Source organism: Leucopleurus acutus, assembly GCF_964270905.1.
Source record: "Leucopleurus acutus genome assembly, chromosome: 21".
In the NCBI taxonomy this organism is placed as follows: domain Eukaryota; kingdom Metazoa; phylum Chordata; class Mammalia; order Artiodactyla; family Delphinidae; genus Leucopleurus; species Leucopleurus acutus.
In genome coordinates this window covers 27,401,878-27,424,420 of record NC_139163.1, presented here as the reverse complement: position 1 = coordinate 27,424,420, position 22,543 = coordinate 27,401,878, and the positions used below count along the sequence as shown (strand labels likewise).

Below are 22,543 nucleotides of genomic sequence, written 5' to 3'. Positions count from 1 at the left end.
GAAGCACAGATCCACACACAAACAAGTAAGTGTACCTTCCCGATCTTACTTCCCTCTCTTTAAAAGAGAATGGAAACAAAAAAAATCCCTATTGTCCCCCATGTTAAGATCTGCTTTATTACAGAACTGCCATGACACCAGCAAGAACCAGGTACTACCCTTTCCACTCTTTTCCATCCATAAATCTGGGTCCCAAATTCTTTGATCCAAACTGCATGACAATCTAGACGCTCTATTAGCCTTCTGCTGCCTCAAACAGAGAAATTAAAGGTAGGCACATTTATGAAGCTGGGGCAGAACCGTTGGTTTGGGGGAGAAGTAAAGAAAAAATCTTAGAAAATAAGGCAAAGGGACTTCCCTGGTGGCACAGTGGTTAAGAATCCACCTGCCAACGCGGTTCAATCCCTGGTCCGGGAATATCCCACGTGCCGTGGAGCAGCTAAGCCCATAAGCCACAACTACTGAAGCCCGTACACACACCTAGAGCCCGTGCTCCGCAACAAGAGAAGCCTGCGCACCGCAACAAAGAGAATCCCAGCTCACCCGCCGCAACTAGAGGAAGCCTGCACTCAGCAACGAAGACCCAACACAGCCAAAAAGAAATAAAATAAATTTTTTTAAAAAAGAAAATAAGGCAAAGAGAGGGGACAAAAATCAATCAACTAAAGAGGCTAGATGACATCACAGTCTTCAATTATTGTACTGAAATCATCCTGCTGGCAGAGAAGACTGAATGTACATCTCTAAAGAGTGTCGGCGAAAATAATAGCAGGACCGTGAACAAGACATCTCTCCGGTATCTACTGCATCGTAAAATTCAGCCAAATTTTGAGTTTTGCTTTATAATACATCTCGTGAATAAAACCAAAGCAAAAAAAAAAAAATGACCTCATATCTTCAAGTAAAATTAACACTCGAAAAAGACGTGGCATGTCCAACCTGGGACTCTATACACTTACACGCCACCGCTTACACAGGATGGCACAGCTCTTCTTGGAATGCACAAAGTAAAGGTATCCTCAAGGGTTTGTGCCCAGATAGAGGGAGGAGGAAGCAGCCCCTGCAGGGGCTGAGCCTGAAGGGGAAGGTCTGGGTAGGAGCATCTGGGGGGTGGGGGGGCAGCAGAGACAGAGCGAGGAAGAGAGCTGAAGGGTTGATTTACGATCAGCTTTTCGATTCTGTCTCGGGTGTTCCTGGTGTGAACGCTGCTGTTCCCATCAGTTGAAAATATCATATGGGAAAGATTATGATCAACACAGTGGCCTTTTGCAGATTGGTGAAGCTCTGTTGGGGTGGCAAAACGCCAAACGACCAGTCAGCTGACACTCATGAGCTGTGAGAGGTACAGCTGAACCCTGAACAACATGGGGGCTAGGCGCGCCCACTCTCTGTGAAACTGAAAATCCAGGTGTAATTTGCGTGCGCCTCCCACTGAAGCACTGCCTCTGTATCTGCAGTTTCTGCACCTGCCAACTCAGACAACCACAGATCACGTGGCACGGCAGCATTTAATATCGAAAAAAACTTTGTGTATAAGGGGACACACGCAGTTCAAACCTGTGTGATTCAAATGTCAACTGTACCAACATCCAGTACAAACCCGAGCAGACTTTAAGAGAAACACGCAATTCCGTTTGGAGCAAGGCTATCATGTTCACGTTAACAACACAACAAAATGCTTTTAACGATGGAATCTATCTTATTCGAGATTTGTATGCAACTGATAGGAATAAAAAACAAATGGAGAGATTTCATAAACCATGTCTATGAAGTGGTCCGAGTTCAGCAAGTAATACATTACCTGCAGCTGCATAGCTTTTGGAAGGCTTTCTGGGGAGAGTAGAACTTGAGTGAGGTAATGAGGGGTAGGTAAAATTTGAATTTGATAAAGATGAGAAACAGCACAGACATAAGTATGGGGATTAGGAAATCTACAAAGAATGCGCAGGAAATAATAGTTCAGTTTCACTCACTTGTAAGGTACACGGGAGCATAAAAAGTAAGTTAAAACAGCCAAGTCAGAGCCTCATTAACCAGGGACAGGAATGCCAGCCCAAGAATTTTAGCCTTCCCTCTGTGGCAACTGTGGAGTCCTGACATGGCACAGTAAAATCTATGCTCCAGAAAAATTCTTCTGACAGCCGCAATATTATTACTTATGAAGTCCATAAAGCGTTGGAAGAAACAAGGGAAAACAGTTTTATATTTATTCTGACAGCTTAAAAGGTTGCTGCCATTACGCACGGAATTTTGAAATCTGTTTCTGCTGATTGTACTGACTATGCCGAATACACCTATCCAACAACAGAGGAGTGTAAAACTCAACGGAGACAATACGTTACTCGAACCTGAAATCAAATGACAATTTCATCTATAGCCATGGACCGGTGCTCCTTCTTGGTTCCATTTACCAGGAAGATGACAACAATAATTTCAGGCAATTAATGCAGATCTTTGGCGAGGTCACACAAGAGTTCTGCTGAATACAAGAATATTGTTACAGCAAAAAAAAAAAAAAAATGAAATACATCATTTGCCACGCAGCCAGTTGAGTGTGTGTGTGTGCGCGCATCATTGAAGCTAGTCTTTCAGAAATTGCCCTAACCATCAGAAATCCATCCACAACTTCACAGACGCTTTAGCAAGCTGGACTCTGATATCAGGGTAGTAGTTTCATTAGACCTTCTCACTTCCGAAGGATCCACAGTATAAACTTTCAGGGGCGGCAACATAATCCTTCTCATCAAATATTTGGGCGACAGGTGGAAAATTGTTCTGCCAGCTGAAGAAGACAAAATCCATTCCTTCTGGCAATTTTCTGCAATGAAAACTCCAGGAATGAATGTGCAATAACTTGTGGAAATTTCAAATATTCTCACACAAAAGCAGTGTCCTCCAAATCTCGAACTGTAAACAAACTCCAAACGAACTCCTTGCTTATCTGAATGTTAAAATGTTGATTTCGCTTTGTGTTTGAATGGCCACTAAAGAAGAAAATACTTTCAGACTTTTAAAGCCAAAGAAATGTTACATTCAAACAAAGTAAAGGCACGTTAAAAGCTGTACTTGGTTGGCAGCATCTCCCAGGTCGGGATGCAAGAACCAAAAGACCCTTTTCTACCACTACCTTGTTCCCAGCGACAGAAGCTTATCTGCTCAGATTAGGATACTGTGCACAAGCCAGCCCGGAAATGGATGTCGGGTTTGACTCTTCTTGGTTGGTTGCAACAAGTTCCGTCTGCTCTGTGATGCACAGGTGGGTCACTCTGGTGTTCTGATGATGTCTCTTCAAGGTTTCTCTCGAAAGCCCTCGCTCGCTCGCTCCCTAAGAGCTTGGCAGGTGGGTAGGTGATGGCAGGGGAAGCTAAAAGGGTCTGCAGCATGTTAATGATGGAGAGAGGATTGCACACCAGCACTCCAGGTCCTCGTTTTGCACATGAGTTGTTCAACCGTTCTTTCCTGTGTGGGGTTTACACTTATTAGGTCACCTGGCTGCTGAGATGCGTGACGGATCCAGTTGAAGGACAGGTGGGGAATGAGGGTTCTATTAACACCATACTGAACAAATTAATACTGAACAAATTAATTCAATCTACTTTAATTTGGAGGCTCTTCCTACCCCCACACCCTTTTCACCAATAGATTTCTTACTTATGTGGCTTGTGTTTGTAATGATAAGCAATTGATTCCAATTTCCTCAAATGGAATTTTACGCAATCCGTCGGTGAAGTGTATTTTTGCAATGCTTAAAAATGTTAAGTGAATGATGTAAACAAAATGACCAGTTGCATGCATTAGCTAGTTTTAAAAAGCAAACTCTTTTCAGAGGTTTTAAAAGAACCTATTTAACAGGTAAGTAACCATTATACACAACACCATTCAGTGGCTCAAGGACAATTTCTCTGACGCCTTCTCTGCTTCATGCACCATGCTAGGAGTGAAATACTGAGTATCCGGAGACAAAATCCCTCCCCTTCAAGTAGTTGACGTTTTTAAGGCAGGGAGAGACAGACAATATACACATTTTCAACATCTTTAAAAATATACAGCATCTTAGATGATGACAAAGTTCTGTAGAAAAAATAGAGCAGGGAAGAGATTGTTGGGTAAAGAGGGAATTACAATTGATGACAGTGTGGCTAGAAGGGCTTAGGATGGCAAAGGAGGTAAGAAGGCAATGCATATCTAGGAAAGAACATTTCAAGCACAGGGAATAGTACATGCAAAGGTCCTGAGGTGAGAGTGTGCCTTTAATACTAGACAAACCATAGGAAGCAAATGTGGAGAGAGGTATGTATGGGGGAGGGTGGGGAGGTGGCAAAGGGTAGAGAGGAGAAGGAGATGAGAATAAGGAAGGGATGGGGACAGCACACATGCAGTCCCTTTTAGGTCCCTGGACTTTTGAGTTTGAGTCTGAGCGAGATTACGAAACTTTGACATTTCCAGACAGAGGAGTCATCATGATCTCACTTTCCCTTTTTTTTTTTTTAAAAAAAAACAAAACTAGGCAAAGAACTTCATTAACCTTTGTTTCAAACTTTATTCCCAGGCTTCTTAATTAATTAGTGGTTAATTAGTGGCGAAGAATGAATTGTATATAAGCAAAAACTGAAAAGAACTGCAGTGTCCAGGGGCTTGGGCTTAAAAATACTAGAGATCTAGATTTTATCAGATCCGTAAACAAAATTTTAAAAAGCAGTCACAATATAAACTAGCAGGTCCCAGTAACTTCAAGATTTATCCCCTTCAGAAGCTGACTCGATTGTCTGCTTCGTTCTTGGAAGCCTCATCAAAATTCTCCACGAGATCTGGAACTTCGTCAACCTCCTCCTCTCCAGTAGCAAGCGGTGCCCTTCCATCCAGAGACTGTTTGGGCAGAGCTCCAGCCCGTCTCCTTAAACTGGTCAGACTGCGCCAAGCTGGTTTCAGATGCTGGGTAGCACTTCTGTCAGCTGCTTTGTCTCAGCATGGCCTGTGCAGGTGAAAGTGTTTGCTGCCAGAGATGCCTGAACTTTAGGGTTGTTAAAGCGGATCACTGTTCCTTGGTTTGTGAACATATGCAACTCCTTCAATACCAGAGATATCGTTTACCCCTAACTTCTTTAAAGAGGACTGAAGTTTTCTGTCCTCTGCTGTGGCTGTTCTATGAACGACCTTCTTTCTGCGAGCTGTTCCTTTCCCACCCACGCGCACTTGCGCCTGCAGTTTGGCGAGTCTCTCCTGGCGCATGATCGTTTCTTTCCTCTGAGGCTCCTGTCCTCGGGTTCCGCCGCGAGGTGGAAGAAGAGACAAGAGACGGCATCGCCTGGCCCCCAGGGCGGCCACCCCTGGCCCGACCTCGACCCCGAGAGTCAGCCTGAGTGCGTGCGCCTGTCCGTAGCATCGCCTTCCTCTCCTGCCCTGTCCCTCCCTGTCTCGCTCCTTCCGGGCACTTCCCGCCCCCGTTCCCATCCTCCTCCCATGCCGGTGTCCAGAGCCTTTTTGTACCTTGTTGGAGCGGAAATGGGGCCACGCGGGGGACTAGGCTTGGCGCTCAGGGGGTCTCGGGCAGACCAGCTGAGATAAGGCGCACACACGCGGGGACGCAAGATGGCGGCTAGTCACTTTCTCTACATCGGCTCAGATGTTCCCTCTTCTCTGAGGCCAACCCTGATGGCCCTGTTTAACCCTGAAACCCATGTCCCTCTTCACTCCCTCATGGCCTGACTTTTCCTTTTTCCATAGCATTTTCACCTTCTAAGTTTCTAGATCACTTTTCTTATTTATAAAGCATAGTCTATTCCTGCTTCTCTACTAGGATGTCAGGTACACAAAGGCAGGGACCTGTCTCTAGGTCACTGGCAAATCCCAAGTACCTGGACAAGACTCTGGCTCAGTAAGGCTGCAAACCTTATACGTTCTTCTTATTGAGTCATGAAAGCTGATATAAGGATCTGCTAAGGATGCTAAGGATGATTTCCAAACAGCTCTAGAAAGCTATTCTATCCTGAATGATAAAGGGAAATATGGGGAAGAGCAGGTACTAAGAAAAAAACAGTAGTTCTTAATCATCCAAGTTTGTGAAGTGGAAGACAACAAAGGGTAGAAAAAGGTTGACAGTCCTCACCTTAAATGAGTCACTATAAGAAAGAAACTAAAATAATTTGCCACTGTTTCTCCTCAAGATTGTAATACCTAAATGCCCATCAACAGACAAATGGATAAAGAAGATGTGGTACATATATACAATGGAATATTACTCAGCCATAAAAAGGAACAAAATTGGGTCATTTGTAGAGACATGGATGGACCTAGAGACTGTCATACAGAGTGAAGCAAGTCAGAAAAACAAATATCGTATATTAATGTATATATGTGGAATCCAGGAAAATGGTACAGATGTACCGGTTTGCAAGGCAGAAATAGAGACACAGATGTAGAGAACAAACGTATGGACACCAAGGAGGGAAAGTGGCGGCGGGGCGGGGGGTTGGTGGTGGGAGATTGGGATTGACATGTATATACTCATATGTATAAAATGGATAAGTAGTAAGAACCTGCTTACATGGGAGTGAGTGAACTGATGAGGATGATTATAATTTTTGTGACTTTCTGTCAGAATAAAAAATCTCCCCCCCAAAAAAAGAACCTGCTGTATAAAAAATAAAATTAAATTTTAAAAAAGATTGTAATACTCTCCAAAGTTCAAGAAATTGCTCTTGGTCAGATAATAAGAATCCTACCGCATAAACTGCAAGGGAAGAAATGTAATTTAAGTTCTTAGTAAATTCAATTAGTTTTTTAAAATAGATAATGGTAAAACTTTCTAAGAACCAAGGTTAATGCAGCCAGGTAACGAAGTGACCTCAGGCCCAATTACTCTTTTAATATTTTAATATGTGGAGAGGCAGACTTCCTTCCCTTATTCATTTTTTCTGTGTGTCTGAGTAACGAGTCCTCAGAATACATGGTGAATTGAGATACAGTGCAAACACATCTGCAATCTGCTCTCACATTCAATAACTTAGCAGACATACACATTCTGCAGTAGAGTATCCCTAATTTATACCCTAATTAGAAATGATGATACTTTATACAGATACACCTCTAAATTTTCTATAACAGGAGAGTTTGCCAAGTAAATTTTAAAAATGTAAATAAGACTGGAGGAAGAAACTGTTGAAACTAGTTTAAAAACTATCTTTCAAGGACTTCAGAAGCCTCCATTCTACATGAGGGCTAAGTAAATCCACTTAGTAATCTATTCAGAGAATTCAACTCTATTTGCATGGCTATGAATTGAGAAAGTGATCAAATGTCTTTTTAATTTATGCTATATGTTTGTAACTTGCCTTACCATAGTACATAGATAATAGTTGAGATTGTATGGGGGTGAGGTGTTCTGGTCAGGTGTGATTTCCGGTTAGAATTATAGCATCTCAGAGTTGGAATGAAATTTAAATATAACCTTATCTCAACATCCTTCAGATGCTTGAACTTCTATCAACATATTGTCCATCTTCTGCCAAAGCACATCAGATGAGGAGGCAATCATTGCCTCTCAGTCTCCTTTTCCTTCTAAGAGTCAGAGGCCCAGAAGATTCTGGCAGTGGTTAATCTTAATCAGCTCTGGAGTCAGACAGCCTGGATTCAGATAACCCCATATCACTGTGAGACCTTCAGTAATTTAACACCTAAACCTCCATTTTCTTATATGCAAAATAGGGGTAAACCTAGAACTTCCTCCCTACGGTGGTTGTGAAAACTAGAATTTAAACCATATAAAATGCTTATTATTGTATTCAGGGTATTGAAAGCAGTGTTTTTGCTCTTGTTATGATCATTTCTGCACACTGGGTCAAAGAGAATTAGCCAGAAATCATGTCAATTAGAATTACACAAGACTCATCTATTTTCTTGGCATCTCAGGGTTTTACAGCACCTCATGAAGCCTGGTTACCGAGAAAGATCAGAGTTCCGTGAAAGAGGCGCTGCTCATATATTGACCCTAAGGAATAATCTAGAAATCACTTCTGAGAGGAAAAGTCCCTGAAAGCTTGATTTTCCTAAGAGCTGTGAATTTTCTTACACATGAAGACTAAACAATTGATGAATTGAGGTCTTGCTAGTCGGATTCCAGTGAATAGAGACTTCACTATATAATTGGCCTTTCTATCAATTAGTCCCAATTGGTAAATTTTACTGTACATTCGTCCCTGTCAAGAATGAATTAATAATTTAAGTGTGACATTGCATAAATACCAGACATTGATGTATGTGTATCATCTTCGGTATACATCAATATTCCCGTTAAGTCCTTGAGAGTGGCAAGAGCAGGCCAGGTGATCAGGCGGAAGTTTTGCAGGACCTCTGTGAACCACACAGACCCAAAAACAGTGCAAAAATCACCTCCTGAAAAAAACAAGGAACTGGGTTCCAATCAGTAGACTGCAAACCTGACTTGTCTTGCCAAGCCAAGATGCTGGGCAAACTGTCTGTGTTTGAGTTCACTGGTGAAGCTATGGTGGTGTTTCTTGGGCTCTGGGCAACCACACGGGGCAGAGGTTGTAAGAGGCTATTTGTCACAGCCTCAACAATGAGGCTTTATTTTCCCTAAAGGAGTCAGAGCCAGGAGCTGCTAACTGGTCACAGGTGTGCACACACGCAAGCAGGCAACCAATGATGCCCATTTCAACTCAGGAGCTGATGAGAAAGGTTGGGGAAAGCGACCAGCGCGGGGGAAGAATACAAGGGAAGAAATTCCGCATGTGCTATGTCCCAGGGCCTCCAAGAGCCACACCTGCCTCAATTATATACAATGGAATATTACTCAGCCATAAAAAAGAACGAAATAATGCCATTTGCAGCAACATGGATGGACCCAGAGATTTTCATACTAAGTGAAGTCAGTCAGATAAAGACAAATATCATATGATATCACTCATACGTGGAATCTAAGTTTTAAAAATGACACAAATGAACTTATTTGCAACGCAGAAAACAGACTTACAGATATTAAAAACAAACTTGTGGTTGCCAAAGGGGAAACATGGGGCGGGGGATACATCAGGAGCTTGGGATTAACTTACACACACTACTATATATAAGATAGATAACCAACATGGACCTGCTGTATAGCACACGGAACTCTGACTGAATACTCTGTTGTGATAACCTATATGAGAAAAGAATCTCAAAAAGAATGAATATATGTATAACTGAATCACTCTGCTGTACACCTGAAACTAACACAACATTGTAAACCAACCGTACTCTTATAAAAAAATAAAGTTAAATTAAAAATTCTTAATTCCCCTGGCAAGCTAGCCAAGCTACAGATCTTTACACAGGCTCTATATTTGGCACTGTGTTCCCTTTCTAACAGCAGGGCCCTACTCATCTGTAGCCTTTCCTGGACCTCCCTTCCCACTTCTTGGCCCTGGTGTGTCACCCTGTTTCCCATGAAGGCCACTTGCCCTTGTTCCTACTACTTTGACGCAATAAGGAATATATTTTCCTTGATCAATCCACAAGAAATGAAGCCGTGCTCCTCCTGGGATATTGATTACTCCCTCCTGCCCCCACACTCCACCCTACACTACTTCCCTGTGTCTATGTAATTTCCACGTATAGACCTTTATCCTACGACACAGTATTAAATAGGAGGAAAGAGCACATGTCAGCAACCAGACACCACCTGAACTTGCACAATTTTAGTCCCTTAGCCTCCCTGAGGCATCATATCCTCCTCCTGTTAAGACGGAGTTGATGATCTCTACCTTAAGGAACGGTGGCAAGAATCTAAGTGACTAATTCTGTATTTCAGACATTAGCTATTATTAATTCAAACTATTTAAGAGTTAAAAATATGCTTACAAAAATCAAATCTGAGGCATGCGTACTGCTCTATTTCATTTTCTGAAGGTGGCAGAGTTCTGCCATATACCTCCGATTCATTGCTAGACTACAAAGCCCCACATCTTGCTTTTCCAACGCTCTCCCTCTCTGCTCAGCCTAAGCTTATCATCAGTGTGTGTAATTAAGGGGCTTAGTGCTTGGCTGCCATTCTGAGAGGCAGAGCCCCTGCCATGGTGCCACCTGGCAGTCTATGAGAATTTGTTTTATGCCATTTCCTGCTCTGAAATCCTCTTTTTGAGAGGAAGTTGGAAAAGACATAGAACCATTTTCTACTTCCCAGCGGGACTTCAAAAAAAAATGTGCAATTTGTCTTTCTGGAGGGCTCACTCTTGACTTGCCTGTTCGGTAATTACAAGAGAAGACTCAAAGGCAGTGGTTCGGTAGAAACTCCCCGTCTTTGTATTTCTTTTCAGCGTCCAGTGAGTGACAATCTTTCTCATTAGAAAACTCCTGACGCTCCCTGGTCAAGTCAGAATGTCAGGCCCTAAGCAGATGAAGATAATTTTAAAAACTGAAACGATCTAGACCTCGGTCAGAGTTTCAACTTCTCTTCCCAGCTGCATATGAAAATAACCATTAACTTTAAACAGAACAAACTAAAGACCCTCCAAGGTCACTGCATTACAAATGCACTGCAGTCCACACAGTGAGGAAACGGAGTATCAGGGTGTCAAGAAGTTTCCAGATGGGAGTTTCAAGTTTTTAAAGCATTCCCCATTCCCACCTGTGTTAACCCACTGGTTTCTTATAACAGCCCCGGGAGATGTCATTATAAAGTTCATTTCACTAAGAAAATTTTAGTGCCCAATTTGCCATCTCGGGACCAGTGAGTGACAAGAACAAGGGCTTCTGGCTTCAACTTCAGCATTTTTCCATCAAACCAGAGCCCTTGCAACCTACTCAGTTCCAAAGGAAAGGTTCCTCTGTATTTTTCTTCTCGATTTGTGTTTTATCAATAACTGAGACCCATGACAATTTCTCCATCTGCCAGACTGCTGTCACCGTCCTCCAGAACCTTGTTCACAAAGCCATTCTTACACAGACAGGACAGACTGCATCTAACGGCACCAATAAAGGTGGCATTTCACCCACACTGTAGGTCCGTCAACAGGGGCTGATGGGAAGGGAGGTCCCGATGGAGAGGTGCCCAAAAGGCTCAGCCCTCCAAAAACACCTTCAAAAGGGATGGGTTAACCTGAAAAACATGATTCTGAAAACTCAGGACAATATTAAATAAATCAGTTAAAGCCATGCAGCCCCTCATCTACTCCTGGAGCTTGACAGTCCTCTTCCAACAATGCCGATTCACAAAATCATGCCTGTCCCACTGGGGATCCGCAGGTCCCTTCCATCTCACAGTCCTTGAATGCCCACAGAGTCATTAGCCTGTGCTGGACCACAGCTGCCCTGTTCCGAATCCTCCTCTGATAATATCCCCTGCAATGACTTCACTGGCACTCTCAGACTCAACAGATAGGAGTCCTACCCAAAGCAAACAGGTCTCTGAATTAGGTTGTAAGTTATAATCTGTACTTTGTGAGCTCTAGAATCAACAACTGGCCCATTATTTCCTAACCGTGTGGCCTTAGGCAAGCTTTTTTTTTTTTTTTTTTTAAAGCTGCGAGGCATGCGGGATCTTAGTTCCTCCACCAGGATCGAACCCGTGCCCCCTGAAGTGGAAGCTCTGAGTCTTAACCACTGGACTGCCAAGGAAGTCCCTTAGGCAAACTATTTAAATCTGCAAACTTCAGACTCTGTCTCCAATGCTGAATAGTTTTACCTACATCTCTAGTGGATACCACTGCTTACGAGCTCCTTCCTCTTTTTGAGGAGGAATGCCATCTACCACTCTCCTTTGCAAGGCTCTGCAATGTTTTATGCCCATCAGGATAATTCCAATTCCATTTGCCTTACCAGTAATAGGCATGGGAAACAATCTCGACCATTAAGATGTGAATGACAGTATGCTAGGGGACTTTGAGACTTAAAATGATACACTCACACAGAAAGGACCTTTCTTCTACTAGACGATGTTGTGTCTGGATGCGATGGCTGGAACGGCTACAGTTATCTTGTTACCATGAGTGGAGTCAGCCTGAGTATACAATTCGGCTAACTCACTGAGGATTATAATGTTCCAGAGTACCTGGTTTTCTGACATCCTCAATGAATGGCTGAATCAATCACTTCTGTTGCATCGAATAATAAATATTCTTATAATTTAGATCATCTGAGCCAGGGCTTTTTCCTACCACTTGAAGTTGGCAGAAAGCATATTAGCTGACAATATCGAACAACAAATGTCTCAATGTCAAGTATTATTTGAAACATGTCAGTACATTAGCTTATTTGATGATCACAACAGTCCTTTCAGGCTGCTAGGAAATAGCACAGAGAGGTTAAGTTACCCACTCAATTCACCTGGTAGGGAGCAGAAAAGGAGGCATTTGAGCCCAGGCGATCTGGGTCAGAGCCAACCACTGTGCAAAATTTCCTTCCTTACTTACATGCATTATCTCATAGGGGGATAATAGGCTTAGCTTTAAAATAAAGTCATCTAGACAACCTCTAATGCAAAGTTGGAGGAACTTAAATATGCTGGTAATTTTGTACTAATGATGATGTGTTTCAGATGCTTCCGACAGTATCAGCAACCTCCTCACCCACTGTAATTTGCTTCATCTCATCCTCCAGTATCTGAGTTTATTTTTTGCACTGACCCTCACCACAAACCTCCCAGTGGTTTCTTGATGGTCTACACCCCCAACATCAAACTGGTCACAAATGAGCCCCGACTTACACCTGATTCTCAATGCTGGCTTTTCTTCTCTCTGGAGCTTCCAATGTTACATGCCACTCGGACTCTCAATTTTTTCATTGATTTTTTAAAATTATTTTTTGAACAACTGATTTAGTCTCTTCAAGCCAGCTTAGCAGAGTAGCTTCTGGCCATTCAATGGCACTAGGACCCATTTTCCTTTTTGTCTTCTAAATATTCCCCTAATTTTCTGACATCCTTAGATCCAATCATTCCCAAGTAATTGAATCCTGAATACGTTCATATACGTTCATATAATCCCATCCCTACCCAGTCTAGAACAATGACTCTTTTATCTCTTAGTGGCCTCTGTGAGTCTGGCTTAGTTGTTCCTCTATCTGCAGAGGGCACTTGAGGAGGGAAACAGGTTGCTGAATGGTGGGGGGAAGGTGGATTCCGCTTTCCTGTCAGGGAGGAAGAGCCATAACAAAACCACCATGACCAGAGTCCTTAGCTATATAGTTTTACAGCAACTATATGTAATACTTCTTGGTATTCCCAAGGTGGCTTGAAAACTAACAGCTAGCATTGATAGATCATCTATGATAGGCAATGCCCAAGCAAGGATGTACATCAGCTCTTTTAATCACCCTTACAGTGCTACCTTCCTGTTAGCTCTCCATACGGCAAAGGTCAAAACAGAAAGGTTATGTAAGTTGCCCAAGGCTGCACAGCTGGTCATAGCTAACCCAGGCTTTGACTCAGGTGTCTGGGTCCACAGCCAATGCCCTTTAACAACAGTGTCGTAACACCAGAACTAAGTGAAAATGTATCAATAACCATTGCTTCCTTCCAGCCAGAAACTTCTGTCAATGTGTGACCCAACCTCCCTCTAAACTTGACCTCATACCCTCCCCAGCCTAGGAGACCCTCATATCTGTTATCTTTCTGCCTCTTATCCATCTTTCGAGAACTAAAGCTAATTAAGATCAGCCGAACATGGCAACGGTTCCATGTGTTAAAAATCACAAGAGATAAAACTGTAAAGTAGGAAATACTGTTTCTTGAATTTAAGTCATATGTGTTCAATATTAATGAACACTCTGCCGGGCACACAGCTAGCATGCATGTGACAGGTAGCTATATTTAATGTTCTTTTCACTGTCCCACTCTCTTTCTTTAGATCTTAAGATAGCGCCAAACAAGGAGGCATTTTTAATATACACTCTTCTGTAATGATGATTCAGAGGGAGGGACACTAGGGGTGGGAGTGGGAATTAAAATTCTAACTCCCTTTCTATTAAGAAAACTTCCAGCACAGCCTTTAAGCATTCTAATTAACAAAAACTTATGGAGAAACTTATTAAGAACAATGAGTAGCATAAGAGAATACAACTCTAACAGAGAGAGTGAAATACACAAATTCTTGAGCTGAGGTCAAATTCTATCTCTGACATTTGCCAACTCTGATCTTGGGCAAGTCATTTCACCCAAGGGCAGATTCTGATGCCAGCCATACCTCTGTTTGAGTCCTGGCTTTGCCATGTTATTAAGCTGTGTGAATTTGGGCACTGCTGCAAATCACCTGGGGATGCTGTTAAAATGCAGGTTCTGATGAAACCATTCTGGGGAAAGGCATGACATTTTGTCTATCTACCAAACTCCGAAGTAATATGCGAACGGCCTACAGATCCACTTTGAGAAGTTTAAGCAGTTTCCTCATCTGTTAAAAAAAAAAAGAAAAATGAAAAGAGAGGTATCTACCTCAGAGTTCTTGATACTACAGCTGACCCTTGAACAACACGGGTATGAACTGCGAGGGTCCACTTACAAGCAGATTTTTTTCAATTGTAAATACTACAAATCTATACAAGTCGCGGTCGGTTGAATCCGCAGATGCCCAGGGCTGACTATATGTTATGTGGAGATTTTTGACTGTGTGGAGGGGGGACACCCCTAACCCTCACATTGTTCAAGGGTCAACCGTATATGTGAAAGAAGGCTCGTTACTAAATATTATGAGCACTGAAGCTCAGGGAGCTTTCACTTTGATCCAGGCTGGTAAGGGCAGTCCTGAAATTTGTCCCTGCTCACACGCATATGTGACAATTCTGCTTAGATCTGAACAGTACCTAGTCTTTATATTAAAAAGGACTTTGGGGATTTCCCTGGCAGTCCAGTGTGGTTAGGACTCCGAGCTCCCACTGCAGGGGGCACGGGTTCAATCCCTGGTCGGGGAACTAAGACCCCACATGCCGTGAGGCGTGGCCAAAAATAAAATGAAAACAAAGATGACTTTGGCTTGTAGGAAGGATAACTTTATGGGCTGCCCTTATCTCCAAGTTCACCCCACCCTGGGACTCGTTATCTAGTTCTCTCTGCGCTTTAGGTAAGCTATGCCATGATGTCCTTACCTCAGTGAGGCTCTGCAGAAATGAAGAGGGGGAACGTCCCATAAAACATGTTTATAATTGGCTATGTGAGACCAACACATTTATATCTACCAATGAGGATTAATATGCTCATAAAACACCAGTAGTAGCTGTCTCTCTCACCAGCTGAGAAGAAAGCATTATTCCACTGCAGTCTCTTTTGTATCTAAATCCATATTTTACCTACATATATATTTACAAAACAAATTTTAAATATTAAGTAGAATGCAAGTTATAACAAATAAGCACGCCTCCCACACTTATTCAATGCCAAGGTTAAGAAAGGAAATCGCATCAATAACATGAGTCAGTCCCTCAAACACAAGGTTTTATTTGTTAAGACATCAAATAAAGCACAAGATGGTGTTTGCTCATAGGTAAAATACCAAAGCAGGAAGTCCATAAGCTCAGGGGAATTCTACATTCATTCAAATAGATTCTAATGATGGTAAGAATGGGGGTAATTTAATCCAAATTGTTTAATTCTGAATGAGAAAAGAGGTGACTAAACGTTTCTTTTTCCCTTCCTTTTTGTCTTCTGTCTGCCCTTGCACAGACTTCAAAAACCAAGACAGACGCAGTGAAGCTTTGGTTCTGGGTAACTTGAGCGGTTCCCCCCAAAGGGAGTTCATTTCTCTCTCCCTCACAACACTCAGCCCCTGCTACCTGGGGCTCAGCCCACTGTCATCTGCTTTTGAGAGCTCTCCTCTCCTTAGCCTAAGATCTCTCGTACAGACACCTAAATGCAAGCAGCCATCAGCACAAAAGCAACATCTAGGGGACAAGCAGGCTGCAGGCTAGCCAGTGAGGGCACCTTTGCTTTTAGCCTTTGTCAGGCAGCGCCCAGAAGTGATGGAGTTCTTCGAATTTATTTCTGACACTAAGCCCCTCTATACACACGGACTTATTCTGTCTGCCTTGGTAATCACATTTTGTGAACCCTGTAAACTTTTCCGCAGAGCACTTTCATGCCTGACTGTCTTCCTGCTTCCGGTCGTCAGACATCACATTTACTGAGCACCTACCATAGACCAGCTAATGTGCTAGGCACTGGTGCGCAAATCAGACACGTTCCCTGACGTCACCGAGCTTATGGCAAAGCACCCACAGAGGCACCAAGCATCGCGGTCCTCTAAACGACTAACGGGATCTTTCTCACTACTCCCCCGGCCCCACCAGTTTTTATAACAGTTTTATGAACCCCTATGATAGGGTTTTTGGTTTTATTTTTAACTAGCCCATTTTTAAAAGGTCATATTTACCCATCTCCACTCCCCAAAGTAGACAATATCTGGTCAATTTCACAATGATCTTGCCCAATCGTTTGCTTTAATTTCATTCATATGCATGCATTCAATCAATCGCCAATCCTTTAACTGAGCAGCTGTGGTATACGGGCTTTGTACTAAGCCTGAGGATAACCCCCGGCCCTCAAGAGGCTCCTAGCCTAGTAGGCAAGGTGGAGACACTCAGTAGGATTTGATGAGTAGTATAATGGGAAGTTCAGTGGCACATATATACAATGGAATATTACTCAGCCATAAAAAGAAACCAAATTGAGTTATCTGTAGTGAGGTGGATGGACCCGGAGACTATCATACGGTGTGAAGGAAGTCAGAAAGAGAAAAATAAATACCATATGCTAACACATATATATGGAATCTAAAAAATAAAATGGTTCTGAAGAGCCTAGGGGCAGGACAGGCATAAAGACCCAGACATAGAGAATGGACTTGAGGACACGGGAAGGGGGAAGGGTAAGCTGGGACGAAGTGAGAGAGTGGCACGGACATATATACACTATCAAATGTAAAATAGATAGCTAGTGGGAAGCAGCTGCATACCACAGGGAGATCAGCTTGGTGCTTTGTAACCACCTAGAGGGGTGGGATAGGGAGGGTGGGAGGGAGGGAGATGCAAGAGGGAGGAAACAGGGGGATACACATATATATATAGCTGATTCACTTTGTATAAAGCAGAAACTAACACACCACTGTAAGGCAATTATACTCCAATAAAGATGTTAAAAAAAAAAAAAGATGCCCGAGACGACTTCACAGTGGAGTAGTTAAGTCATTGGTTCATGCATACACAGCTTGACTAGAAACATAATAGAAGCATTTCACATCTTACAAGCCTAACATCAGTCAATAGAAGAGAGAAAGACAAATATCCTTGAAAACTAAGTAATACTATTAGAATACACAGCTTAATGCCACCAAACCATGAAATCAATTATAGTCAACCCTCGGGACCTGCAGGGGATTGATTCCAGGACCCACTATGGATACAAAGATCCAGATGCTTGAGCCCCAGTGTCAGCGCTCTGTATTCACAGGACCCACATCCACGGATTCAACCAACCACGGATACAGAGGGCCACCTGGTTTTAAAATGGAAGGTGATGCACTAATCTGTTGTTGAATGCTGTCTTGGGTTTGAGTGGGGCAAGATAACGTTCACGCCTTCCCAGTTGGATATCTTCACTTGCACAAAAATTCAGTTAGAATATCAGATGTTTTGCATTTCCAGCATGGACATTAATGAAACATGGAGGGAGGGGGATGAGAAAATGAGATCTTTGAGTTGCCATGATTCACATTTTTTTTCAATATCATGCAATGTTCCCACTAATGAGTAATAGCTGAGAAGCAATATAGGGTATTCACTGTTACGTATTAATAACGCCCTGCTGCTTGAGAACAAAAACAGGCCTTTTACATGCTGCTTATAAACAGCGTATGCGCTCCTGCAGCTTCTGCTTTGCTCCGTTCCTCCCTCCAAGCTATTCTTCTTAAAAGCTTTTCAACATTAAAACCAAAACTTTCAAGGGAGATGAAATGGGCTCCTGAAAAATCGCTTCCTCTGGCTAGACGGTGCCAGAACAGATATAATTAAAATATACTTACAACATTTATTTAAAAGTCTTCACCCCAGAGAACAAAGTTTTGCCAACCACTAAACTCAGTGTAGTCACCGAATCACATGTGGTTTCTTTAGTGGCAAAACTTATCCCTTTGGTCAGTTATGATAAATCAAAGAAAGAAACTTCCATGGGGGAGAATTAACCAACAGCAAGGCTAATACCCAACTTTCACAAAGGATAACTGAAACCAAGATTCCTCCCAAATGCAACTATAGACTTAAGATAGGTGCTTATCAGGCCTCTGGACTGAATTGTCTGCTAATATATGGACTTGCAAACTGGCAGGAGGACAATATTGAATGAAAGTGAATCCTGCCCTGATCATAATCGCACCTGTGCTGTGTGGTGTTGATTCTTTGCTAGAGAAACACTTCATTTACCGAAGCTGTTGGTCTGAACCAATCCCCAAGCTCTTCCCTCAACTTGATTTGTAGATCAATTGTTGTGATTAAAGTAAGGGGATCTGAGGAAGCCAAATGCTGATTCAAACATTCGAAGTGCTTACAGCAGTGTTATACACATCCTGCTTTAGACTAAGCTGGTGGAGTTCTTGTTTCCAAGCAAGGAAGTCTCAGAAAATTGCTCAATGCTTGGAAGCTACTGTGTGGGGGGGTGGGTGGTGGAGAGGATCTACCCAGGGAAATAAGAGCATGTGGATGAAAGTAATGAGAATATAGAGGGTAAGTTCGTAAAAACTAAATTTTTGCCAACGATAGTGTGATCCACACACTTCCTTACGTGGCTGCGAGTTTCAAGCTAATGAAGCTGGGTTTGCGGAGCATCTATGTACACTCAACTACGACTCTGTGGTCATGCCTGATGACTAAATCCAGCCAACCACCTTAAGAGGAACAGACCAGCCACAACAATACGAGATGTGCCAACATGGCTGAAACACAAGTCCTAAAACCAAACATATATCTGCTCACATCTCGCCCCATTTTCTTCCCGGGATACTGGAAGGGGTCCATCTTCTTCTTCCTCCAAGGGTGCATTTGATCCTATCCCTCCTGCTTTTTCAGGATGCTCGCCTAATCACGTTTTCCTCTCTTTCCTACAGTATACAGCTTTCCCATTTCCCTGTAGTGATCCTTCTGGTCAAGATTTAGCTGTGATTAAATCTCTATCATGTTAATCAAAAACAGTATAAGATCTACACTCCACTATCTTTCTTCTCCTTCACGAGAGTGACCTACATTCACAGTTCCTTGATGCTCAATCTGTAACCTACTCAGTCTAGAAACAGTCAACCAACACAGATCCCACCAACATCACCAACGGTTTCCATGACGATAGCTCCAATGGACATTTTCGGCCTCCAACTTAATTTATAACATCTGACACATTTAACAACTCCCTTGTTCTTGAGATGTTATTTTGCTCTTGTTTGTCCTTAATCTCAAAGGATGTTTCTTCATGGTTTCCTTCAAATCCATCCCTGACTCGATTATTAAAATGTTGGAACACCCCAAGGTCCAGTCCTAGGTCACGTTTTTTTCTTGTGTTCTTTCTATCCATGTTCTGAGCTTCAATTAACAAAAAAGGCACCTGACACTTGACATGTCCAAGACCTCCCTCATTTCTCCCTTCCTCATTGCCAACCCTGCCTTACCTCTGGTGCCGCCCCTCTAAAGAAAGGTCCCACCAGGTTTCAAATTGGGTAGGTCAGCTACAAGACGGATGCACCTCAAATAGTCTGGTGAGTGAAAAAAGCCAAACAAAAAAGAACAGATTCTATGATTCCATTTATACGAAATGCCCATAAAAGGCAAATCTATAGAGATCAAAAAGTACATTAGCTGTTGCCTAGGGCCAGAGATGGGAAAGGGGAGTGACTAAAAATGGTCATAAAGATTCTTTTTAGGGTGACGGAAATGTTTTAGAATTAGGATGATGTTGGCAGTGCAACTCTAAAAACACACTAAATTTTATCAACTTGTACACTTAAAAATGAATCAACTGGGCTTCCCTGGTGGCGCAGTGGTTGAGAGTCCGCCTGCCGATGCAGGGGACGCGGGTGTGTGCCCCGGTCCGGGAGGATCCCACATGCCGCGGAGCGGCTGGGCCCGTGAGCCATGGCCACTGAGCCTGCGCGTCCGGAGCCTGTGCTCCGCAACGGGAGAGGCCACAGCAGTGAGATGCCCGCGTACCGCAAAAAAAAAAAAAAAAGAATCAACTTTGTGAGATGTAAATTGTACCTCCATAAAACAGTTTTTAAAAGTTACCTTAGTAGGAATTATATTTGCCTTTCCCCCCTTTTCTCTCTATTCCTAGGTTCCACCCATTAGACTACTAAAATATTACTCCATTCATTCATTTCTCTCTATCGTGCTCTAATCTAAATGAGCATCACCTTTCACCTTTTCCCTAACTATTGCAATGGACTTTTCACCAGAGTCTCCCTTCAGTGCTGGCACCCATAACAAAGTGTTCTCCACACTTCAGCCAGAAAGATCTTTTCTGCTTAGAAATCCTTTATTGACTCCCAGAAGTCCTCAGATAAAGACCACATGCCTTAAGTGACCCGAAAGACCCAGTGTGACGGGCCAGCTGACCCCCTCCAGGCTTTCACCCCAGTCTCTCCTCCCCGCACCCTGCTGGGTCAGCTACATGTTTTTATCTGCAGTGTTCTTCCACCCCTCCTTCACCTGCTCAATTCCAACTCCCCCTTCTCTGGGTAGCAGCCCAAGAATTAGCCTGAGGGAAATTAACCATTGGTTACTGCCCTCATAGAACCATGTTTCTTGTCTTCAGAAAACGAATCCCCGTATTACTCAGCCATAAAAAAAGAATGAAATAAGCCCATTGGCAGCAACATGGATAAACCTAGAGATTATCATATTAAGTGAAGTCAGAGAAAGACAAATATGTCACTTATATGTGGAATATAAAAAATGATACCAATGAACTTATTTACAAAACAGAAATAGACGCACAGACATAGAAAACAAATTTATGGTTACCAAAGGGGAAAAGGGGGGACGGGTAAATTAGGAGTTTGGTATTAACGTATACACACTACTGTATATAAAATAGATAACCAACAAGGACCTACTATATAGTGCAGGCAACTAGACTCAATATTTTGTAATAACCCATAAGGGAAAATAATCTGAAAAAGAGAGATATGTATGTAAGTATAACTGAATCACTTTGCTATACACCTGAAACACAAGACTGTAAATCAACTATACTTCAATAAAAAATTAAAAGACAAAAAGAAAACCAATTCCAGTTTGTAATTAAACATTCACCACTGTGACAATCTGGGTTAATACCTGCCCCTTTTTCCACCCACGGAATTTGCATCAGAGCATGGAGTACATACGTATTTGCCCTTGTGGTCACCATCGTATCTTTAGCACCTAGACTAATACTTGGATGTAAACAATTAGTTCAAAGAATAGCTCCTCTGATAGTAACAGTTAATATCAACAACTTTTATTAATATATAATTCCTTTAAGACAGTCAACGGGTAGGACACGGCTATTACTTTTAGTATTTCAATGATATTTTCATACACACACAATCCTTAATACACCTGAGAAATAATCTAGTTTCCTGATCTTCACTGAACCCAGGTAAACCGAGGACTGAAATGAACAAGGTAGTTGGGCCCAGAGGCCCAGAGAGTAGCAGGCAAATGGAGATAGGACCAAGCACGTAAATATCAGGCAGAAATTACTTTTAAAGCTTGTCTCTAAATCATGACTTTTCTTCTATTTAATAGAATGAGCCTCTGCCAGCCAAAGAAAAATTTCACACTCCTCAAAGTCTGCTAGGAAAAAAGTGTTTTGACATCCTTTCCTTATCTCTACATACACTGACTTCTCCTGGAGCTCCTGTATGACAGCACCTCCGGCAAGGCCAGATTCCTCAGCCTCTCTTTTCCCTGTGATTAAAAATAAGCTCCCAAACATCACTTGGCAATAAGGCTAGCTGTCAGGCATCTGGTCCCAGCTCAGACACTCTTTTTATGCCCTGGGCAGAACTCTGAGCCTCACTGGGCCCCTTCCTGGAGCACCACCCCCTAATCCAAAACCAGGAGGCCTTAAGAGACCAGACAGAGAAAGAAACCTGAGATGCTGGGTAGGAAAAGTGCCAGAACTATGTTTCTAAGATTCTTCTATCAGAGACTTTTTAAAATAAAATCATTAAAAAGTACAATGAAAACAGGACAAAGCAAAGTTCCTTTAAAAAAAATACATGTGAAAGATGAACTAAAAATCACAAAAATGTAACAAATTTTGATGTTGTAGATGGGGACAAAATTCTGATTTGTCAGTATCATTCTGGACAATTACATCTAAATATTCCAAGCATTTGACTCAACTTATGCGAGGCTCACTTTAGAAATTAGAATGCTGCCAGTGCGTACAAACAGTTTGAATAGCAAATAGTGAATGGAGAATACCGCTTTTGACCACGGTCACTATCTACCTGTAATTCGTAGGATTCAATTCGTAGGAAATCAATTCTTTCCAGAGATTACAGATATTCTCCCTAAAATAAACATAACACTTGGCGCT

The 22,543-nt window shown here is 42.4% G+C and overlaps 1 protein-coding gene and 1 pseudogene across 4 annotated transcripts in view; both read right to left on the bottom strand.

The window, feature by feature from the left end:
* Window positions 1-22,543, bottom strand: part of UNC5D (unc-5 netrin receptor D) — a gene marked incomplete at its 3' end in the record, with an annotated part of 590,911 nt that overhangs the window by 290,950 nt on the left and 277,418 nt on the right. The gene's annotated exons all lie outside the window — the stretch shown is intronic.
* LOC309977693 (transcription factor BTF3-like) lies at window positions 4,466-5,229 on the bottom strand (annotated as a pseudogene). The gene has a single exon. The product of its transcript is annotated as a transcription factor BTF3-like (transcript).